This window comes from Tachyglossus aculeatus (assembly GCF_015852505.1).
Source record: "Tachyglossus aculeatus isolate mTacAcu1 chromosome 12 unlocalized genomic scaffold, mTacAcu1.pri SUPER_6_unloc_1, whole genome shotgun sequence".
Classification (NCBI taxonomy): domain Eukaryota; kingdom Metazoa; phylum Chordata; class Mammalia; order Monotremata; family Tachyglossidae; genus Tachyglossus; species Tachyglossus aculeatus.
Genome location: NW_024044828.1, coordinates 21,778,330 through 21,786,080, shown reverse-complemented (window position 1 = coordinate 21,786,080; position 7,751 = coordinate 21,778,330). Strand labels below are relative to the sequence as shown.

The following is a 7,751-nucleotide window of genomic DNA, read 5'->3' as shown; positions in this document are numbered from 1 at the left end:
CAATCAATCGTATTTATTGAGCGCTTACTGTGTGCAGAGCACTGTACTAAGCGCTTGGGAAGTACAAGCTGGCAACATATAGAGACAGTCGCTACCCAACAGTGGGCTCACAGTCTAAAAGAAAATTTGAGGAATTCAGGATTAAATGACTGTAACTCTTAATAATGGCATTTATTAAGTGCTTACTATGTGCAAAGCACTGTTCTAAGCACTGGGGAGGTTACAAGGTGATCAGGTTATCCCACGGGGGACTCACAGTCTTAATCCCCATTTTACAGATGAGGGAACTGAGGCACAGAGAAGTTAAGTGACTTGCCCAAAGTCACACAGCTGACAATTGGCAGAGCCGGGATTTGAACCCATGACCTCTGACTCCAAAGCCCATGCTCTTTCCACTGAGCCACGCTGCTTGTATAAATTATATTGGCAGCAGTGGGATTCGAACCCACACCCCCGAAGAGACTGGAGCCTTAATCCAGTGCTTTAGACCACTCGGCCATGCTACCTCTTACCTCTTACCTCTTACCTGTACTGAACACTTAGGAGAATACAATAAAACAGAGCTGGGAGACACATTCCCTGCCCACAGTGAGCAATAATAACGATCTCCCACCCTAATTCCCTCCTCCAATTCCTCCAGCACCTCCCTTTTTTACAATGTTCTTTATTAAGTGTTTACTACGAGCTGGCCATTGTCCTAAGTGCTGGGGTAGATACAAGTTAATTAAATTGGACACAGTCTACGTCCCTCCCGGGGCTCACAGTCTAATCCCCATTTGGCAGATGAGGGGACCGAGGCACAGAGAAGTGAAGTGTCTTGGCCAAGGTCACACAGCAGACAGGTGGCAGAGGCAGAATTAGAACCCAGGTCCTTCTGAGTCCAGGCCTGTGCTCTAACCATTAGGCCACGCTGCTTCTCTGTCCCCTCAGCCCTGGGTCCCCCTTGACCTCCCTACCCCACTGCACATATGTACATATGTCTTCATCATCATCATCATCATCATCATCATCATCAATCGTATTTATTGAGCGCTTACTATGTGCAGAGCACTGTACTAAGCGCTTGGGAAGTACAAATTGGCAACATATAGAGACAGTCCCTACCCTACAGTGGGCTCACAGTCTAAAAGGGGGAGACAGAGAACAAAACCAAACATACTAACAAAATAAAATAAATAGAATAGATATGCACAAATAAAATAAATAAATAAATAGAGTAAAAAATATGTACAAACATATATACATATATACAGGTGCTGTGGGGAAGGGAAGGAGGTAAGATGGGGGGGATGGAGAGGGGGACGACGGGGAGAGGAAGGAAGGGGCTCAGTCTAGGAAGGCCTCCTGGAGGAGGTGAGCTCTCAACAGGGCCTTGAAACTCCACTGCTCCCCCTACTCATAATTTAGATTGTAAACTCCTGGAGGGGAGGGCTCCTGCCTACTAATTCCACTGTGCTCTCCCGGGGGCTTAGTATAGTGCTCTTTACACTATTGATTGAAAGATCCTTGAGGACGGGTGATCAAGTCTACTCATTTTTTTGTTCTCTCCCAAGCATTCAAGCACAGTGCCTGCTTGCAGTTGATGACCAGTGCGTCCCTGTTTCCCTCTCTCCCTCTTTCCTTCCCTCCTTGTTTCTCTCCCTTCCTCCATCCCATCCTCCCTTTCTCCCTCCCTGCCTCTGGCCACCCAAAGACTCAGCTGAGCCGGAGTTAAATGAACCACTCAGATAATGATAACAATAACAACATAATAATAATAGTTTTTGTTAAGTACTTTCTGTGCGCCAGGCACCGTGCTAAGCACTGGAGTAGATACAGGATAATCAGTTCCCACAGGGGGCCTCTCCCAAATAAGAGGGAGAACACTATTTTATAGAGGAGGCACAGAGAAGTGAAATGACTTGCCCAAGGTCACACAGCAGACAAATGGCGGGGCCAGGTTTAGAACCCAGGTCCTCTGAATCCCAAGCCTGGGTTCTTGAGCCCACTGTTGGATAGGGACTATCTCTATATGTTGCCAACTTGTACTTCCCAAGCGCTTAGTACAGTGCTCTGCACACAGTAAGCGCTCAATAAATACGATTGATTGATTGATTGATTTCCATCCCCCTCATCTTACCTCCTTCCCTTCCCCACAACACCTGTATATATGTATATATGTTTGTACAGATTTATTACTCTATTTATTTATTTTACTTGTACATATCTATTCTATTTATTTTATTTTGTTAGTTTGGTTTTGTTCTCTGTCTCCCCCTTTTAGACTGTGAGCCCACTGTTGGGTAGGGACCGTCTCTATGTGTTGCCAACTTGTACTTCCCAAGCGCTTAGTACAGTGCTCTGCACACAGTAAGTGCTCAATAAATACGATTGATTGATTTCCATCACCCTCATCTTACCTCCTTCCCTTCCCCACAGCACCTGTATATATGTTTGTACATATTTATTACTCTATTTATTTATTTGCTTATTTATTTATTTTACTTGTACACATCTATTCTATTTATTTTATTTTGTTAGTATGTTTGGTTTTGTTCTCTGTCTCCCCCTTTTAGACTGTGAGCCCACTGTTGGGTAGGGACTGTCTCTAGATGTTGCCAACTTGGACTTCCCAAGTGCTTAGTACAGTGCTCTGCACACAGTAAGCGCTCAATAAATACGATTTATGGATTGATTGTGCTTCCCAAGCGCTTAGTACAGTGCGCTGCACACAGTAAGCGCTCAATAAATACGATTGATTGATTGATTGAGTCCCACCAGGCCGTGTTGCTTCTATAAGAGGACGCATTGCCAGGTAAAAGCATTGGGAAGAAGCATGGACTAGTGGCTAGAGCTTGGGCTTGGGAGTCAGAAGGACCAGGATTCTAATCCTACTTCCGCCTCTCGTCTGCTGTGTGACCTTGTGCACATCATTTCACTTCTCCTTGCCTCAGTTACTTCATCTGTAAAATGGGGATTAAGACTGTGAGCCCCTTGTGGGGCACATGGACTGTGTCCAACCTGAGTAGCTTGTATAATAATAATAATAATGGCATTTATTAAGCACTTACTATGTGCTTAACACTTAGTACTATGTGTGGGAGTCAGAAGGACCAGGATTCTAATCCTAGCTCCGCCACTCGTCTGCTGTGTGACCTTGTGCACATCATTTCACTTCTCCTTGCCTCAGTTACTTCATCTGTAAAATGGGGATTAAGACTGTGAGCCCCGTGTGGGGCACATGGACTGTGTCCAACCTCAGTAGCTTGTATAATAATAATAATAATAATGGCATTTATTAAGCACTTACTATGTACAAGGCACTGTTCTAAGCACCGGGGAGGATACAACGTGATCAGGTTGTCCCACAGGGGAATCACAGTCTTCATCCCTATTTTACAGATGAGGGAACTGAGGCCCAGAGAAGTGAAGTGACCTGCCCCAAGTCACACGGCTGACAAGTGGCGGAGCCGGGATCTGAACCCATGACCTCTGACTCCAAAGCCCGGGCTCTTTCCACTGAGCCACGCTGCTTCTTATCTCATCCCGCTGCTTGTATCTACTGCAGCGCTTAATACAGGGCCTGGCACATAGTAAGTGCTTAACAAATACCAATTCTTTTAAAAAGTGAAAGGTGTCAAGTTTGACCGTGAGTGTGCCGGCTACCTGCTGGACTGGAGTGGAGAAGGTTTTCCGATATAAAGCAGGGAGAGAAAAGGGGAGGGAAGACAGTCGAAATTGGAGCTTGCCTTTGGTATTTCTTGAAGGCCGTGGGAAATTGATTCCTAACATTCCCTGGGCGGTGCCGCAGTCTGCAGGGTAGCAGAGATGGACTGCCAGTTGAGGATTTAGTCAGCGATATCATCGCTAAACAGGCGCTAACCTGAAAGTCGAGGATAAAACTGACAAACCATGAGAAGCTGCGTGGCTTAGTGGAAACAGCACGGGCTAAGGAGTCGGAGGACGTGGGTTTTAATCCCAGTGCCGCCACTTGTCTGCTGTGTGACCTTGCGCAAGCCACTTAACTTCTCTGTGCCTCAGTGACCTCATCTGTAAAATGGGGATTAAGATTGTGAGCCCGGGAGGGACAACCTGTGTCTACCCCGGCGCATAGAACAGAGCTTGGCATATAGTAAGCGCTTAACAATTTTTATTAATCAGGCTCATCTTTTTTTTACTTGTTACTTTATTAATCAGGCTCATCTTAACATATTTTACTTGTACATATTTACTATTCTATATATTTTAGGGGAAGCAGTGTGGCTTTGTGGAAAGAGCATGGGCTTTGGAGTCAGAGGTCATTGGTTCAAATCCCGGCTCCGCCATTTGTCAGCTGTGTGACTTTGGGCAAGTCACTTAACTTCTCTGGGCCTCAGTTACCTCATCTGTAAAATGGGGATTAAGACTGTGAGCCCCACGTGGGACAACCTGATCACCTTGTAAGTGCCCCAGCGCTTAGAACAGTGCTTTGCACATAGTAAGCGCTTACTAAATCAATCGATCAATCAATCGTATTTATTGAGTGCTTACTATGTGCAGAGCACTGTACTAAGCGCTTGGGAAGTACAAATTGGCAACACATAGAGACAGTCCCTACCCAACAGTGGGCTCACAGTCTAAAAGGGGGAGACAGAGAACAGAACCAAACATACCAACAAAATAAAATAAATAGGATAGAAATGTACAAGTAAGATAAATAAATAAATAAATAAATAGAGTAATAAATATGTACAACCATATATACATATATACAGGTATATACATGTATATACAATAAATGCCATCGTTATTATTATAATTTTTCTTTTAGACTGTGAGCCCAATGTTGGGTAGGGACTGTCTCTATATGTTGCCAATTTGTACTTCCCAAGCGCTTAGTACAGTGCTCTGCACATAGTAAGCGCTCAATAAATACGATTGATGATATTTTGTTAATGATGTGCATATAGCTATAATTCTATTTATTCTGACGATTTTGACACCTGTCAGCATGTTTTGTTTGGTCGTCTGTCTCCCCCTTCTAGACTGTGAGCCCGTCGTTGGGTAGGGGCCATCTCTATATGTTGCCGACTTGGACTTCCCAAGCGCTTAGTACAGTGCTCGGCACACAGTAAGCGCTCAATAAATACGATTGAATGAATGAATCTCTGAGAACACGGGTTTTAAGTCCTGCCTCCTACCAATCAGCCTATCAGTCATGCAGCCAGTCGTCAGTCAGAAAGGCGGTCAGTCAGACAGGCGGCCGGCCGGCCAGTCGGCGGGTCAGTCAGTCAGTCAGTACAGTGCTCTGCTGACAGTAGACTGTAAAGTCCTAAAGGGAAGGAATCACATCTCCTAACTCTATTGTACTCTTTCAAGCGTGCAGTACAGTATTCAGTACATCGTAGGTGCTCAATAAATGCTTTTGACTGGTGGATCGATCCATTCCAAAACCTTTGGAAAAACATAGAATTCCTTGCTGCGTTAGATTCACTGTTTGATTATGCATCATTAAATTATGGTTTAATTTTTGCACGGGTGATTCGAAGTGTAACATCACGTTGACTAAATAATAATAATAATAATAATAATGATGGCATTTATTTAGCGCTTACTGTACTAAGCGCTGGGGAGATTACAAGGAGATTATGTTGTCCCACTGGGGGCTCACAGTCTTCATCCCCATTTTACAAATGAGGGAACTGAGGCCCAGAGAAGTTAAGTGACTTGCCCAAAGTCCCACAGCTGACAATTGGCAGAGCCGGGATTCGAACCCATGACCCCTGACTCCAAAGCCCGGGCTCTTTCCACTGAGCCACGCTGCTTAGGTGTGGCACCATTAAGGATCTTTGCAGGAGGCCACCGAACTAGAAACTTGTCCTGCTGACTGTGGTCATGGTTCTTCAACTTTAGTGAAGAATTTGTCCAATTTTGATGGAATGGCCACCTTCTTCTTGTCCTCACAGACTACCTGGTGTCCAGCCAACTCTTCCTGAAAGTCTCTTGGCCCCCCTCCTCGTCATCATTATCAGTGGTATTTTTTGAGCACTTACCGTGCAGCAGAGGACCACGAAGAGCCTGGGAGAGTTCAATATGACGGCGTTGGCGGACACGTTCACAACATGCTCACAGTCTAGAGGGAGAGGCATCTGAGCCCCCCTCTCCATCAAGGTCCCTTCAAGCATTTTTATTAGTGAATTTGCCGTCTTTAAAACTGATGTAAAACTACCGAATCCTCCAATCTTAGATGGTGATGGGGAGACCAGACCTTCATGGGCACATTCAGGGTGGCTCATTATGATGCACTGGATTATCAAAGTGTCAGACCACAGGGGTTGTGTCCCCAGATGTATGGATCATGGGGTGGCTGTAGCCTGGGTTAAGGGATCAGAAGCAGCGTGGCTCAGTGGAAAGAGCCCGGGCTTTGGAGTCAGAGGTCATGGGTTCAAACCCCAGCTCCGCCACTTGTCAGCTGTGTGACTTTGGGCAAGTCACTTAACTTCTCTGGGCCTCAGTTCCCTCATCTGTAAAATGGGGATTAAGACTGTGAGACCCCCATGAGACAACTTTATCACTTTGTGACCTCCCCAGTGCTTAGAACAGGGCTTTGCACATAGTAAGCGCTTAATAAATGCCATTATTATTATTATTATTATCAGGTCATAACGGCTGTGGCCCTGGATGTACATATTGTCATGTGGTTGTAGCTTGGGGGTAAGGATCAGACCCCAACTGCTGCATCCCCAGATATTTGTATCTTGAGATAACCTGGGGTAGGGGATCAGACTGTACTGACTTGCCCCTGGCATGGCCTAGTGGACAGAGCCCAGGCTTGGGAGTCAGAAGGTCATGGGTTCTAATCCCAGTTCTGCCACTTGTCTGCTGTGTGACCTTGGGCAAGTCACTTCACTTCTCTGAACCTGTTACCTCATCTGTAAAACGGCTATTGAGATTGCGAGCCTCATGCCGGACAAGGGACTGTGTCCAACCTGATTTGCTTGTATCCACCCCAGCGCTTAGTACAGTGCCTGGCACATAGTAAGTGCTTAACAAATACAATAATAATAATTATTATTTTGTCTCATGGGGTGGCTGTAACGTGGGGTAAGGGATCAAACCATACCAGCTGTGCGCCTGTGTCTGTGTATCAGGGGAAGGGGGTGGCTGTAACCTGGGGTATGCCTGCAATCAGCTCAAATATCATTCCCCCCACCCCCCTCAACTTTGCACTCTCCCCAAAAGGAATGTTTCGGGGAAAAGGGGCCCTTCTATTTTTCTTCTTGTCTGCTTCCCATTCTGGAGGAGTCCACTTTGGGAGGCTCTTTATTCAAACTCTCGGGCTGTACTCAGTGGGGAGTCATTCAGTGGGGACCGAGCCCTCTCTGGTCCCTGGCTGGTCCCCACTGATGGCCAGACTGCTCCACACCTCCCTTCCAGCCTCTCTGGGGATTGACGGTGGCAGGGTAGGGGACTGGCAGGGTAAAGGGAATGACGAGGGCAGCAATGGGGGCAGAGATGGTGGCAAAGGAGGGGACGGGGCAGGGATGGCATCAGGGGTGGGGACAGCCATGGTGGCGGGGGCAGAGGCAGCAGGGGCAGGGGCCAACTTTATCATTTGTGAGTAGATGCTCGTCACAGTTTCTTGTCTGTTTTCCTTCAGTTACAAATAATAATGATAATAATAAAGGAATTTGTTCGGTGTTCGCCACGGGTCCAGCGCTGCGCTAAACACTGAAGTAGATAGCCTCAGATCATCATCATCATCATCATCATCAATTGTATTTATTGAGCGC

The 7,751-nt window shown here is 46.2% G+C and overlaps 1 non-coding gene across 1 annotated transcript; it reads right to left on the bottom strand.

The window, feature by feature from the left end:
* Positions 1-424: 424 nt before the first annotated feature.
* On the bottom strand, positions 425-506 carry TRNAL-AAG. Its single transcript has one exon. It is a non-coding gene; the product is annotated as a tRNA-Leu (tRNA).
* Between the last annotated feature and the right edge of the window lie 7,245 nt (positions 507-7,751).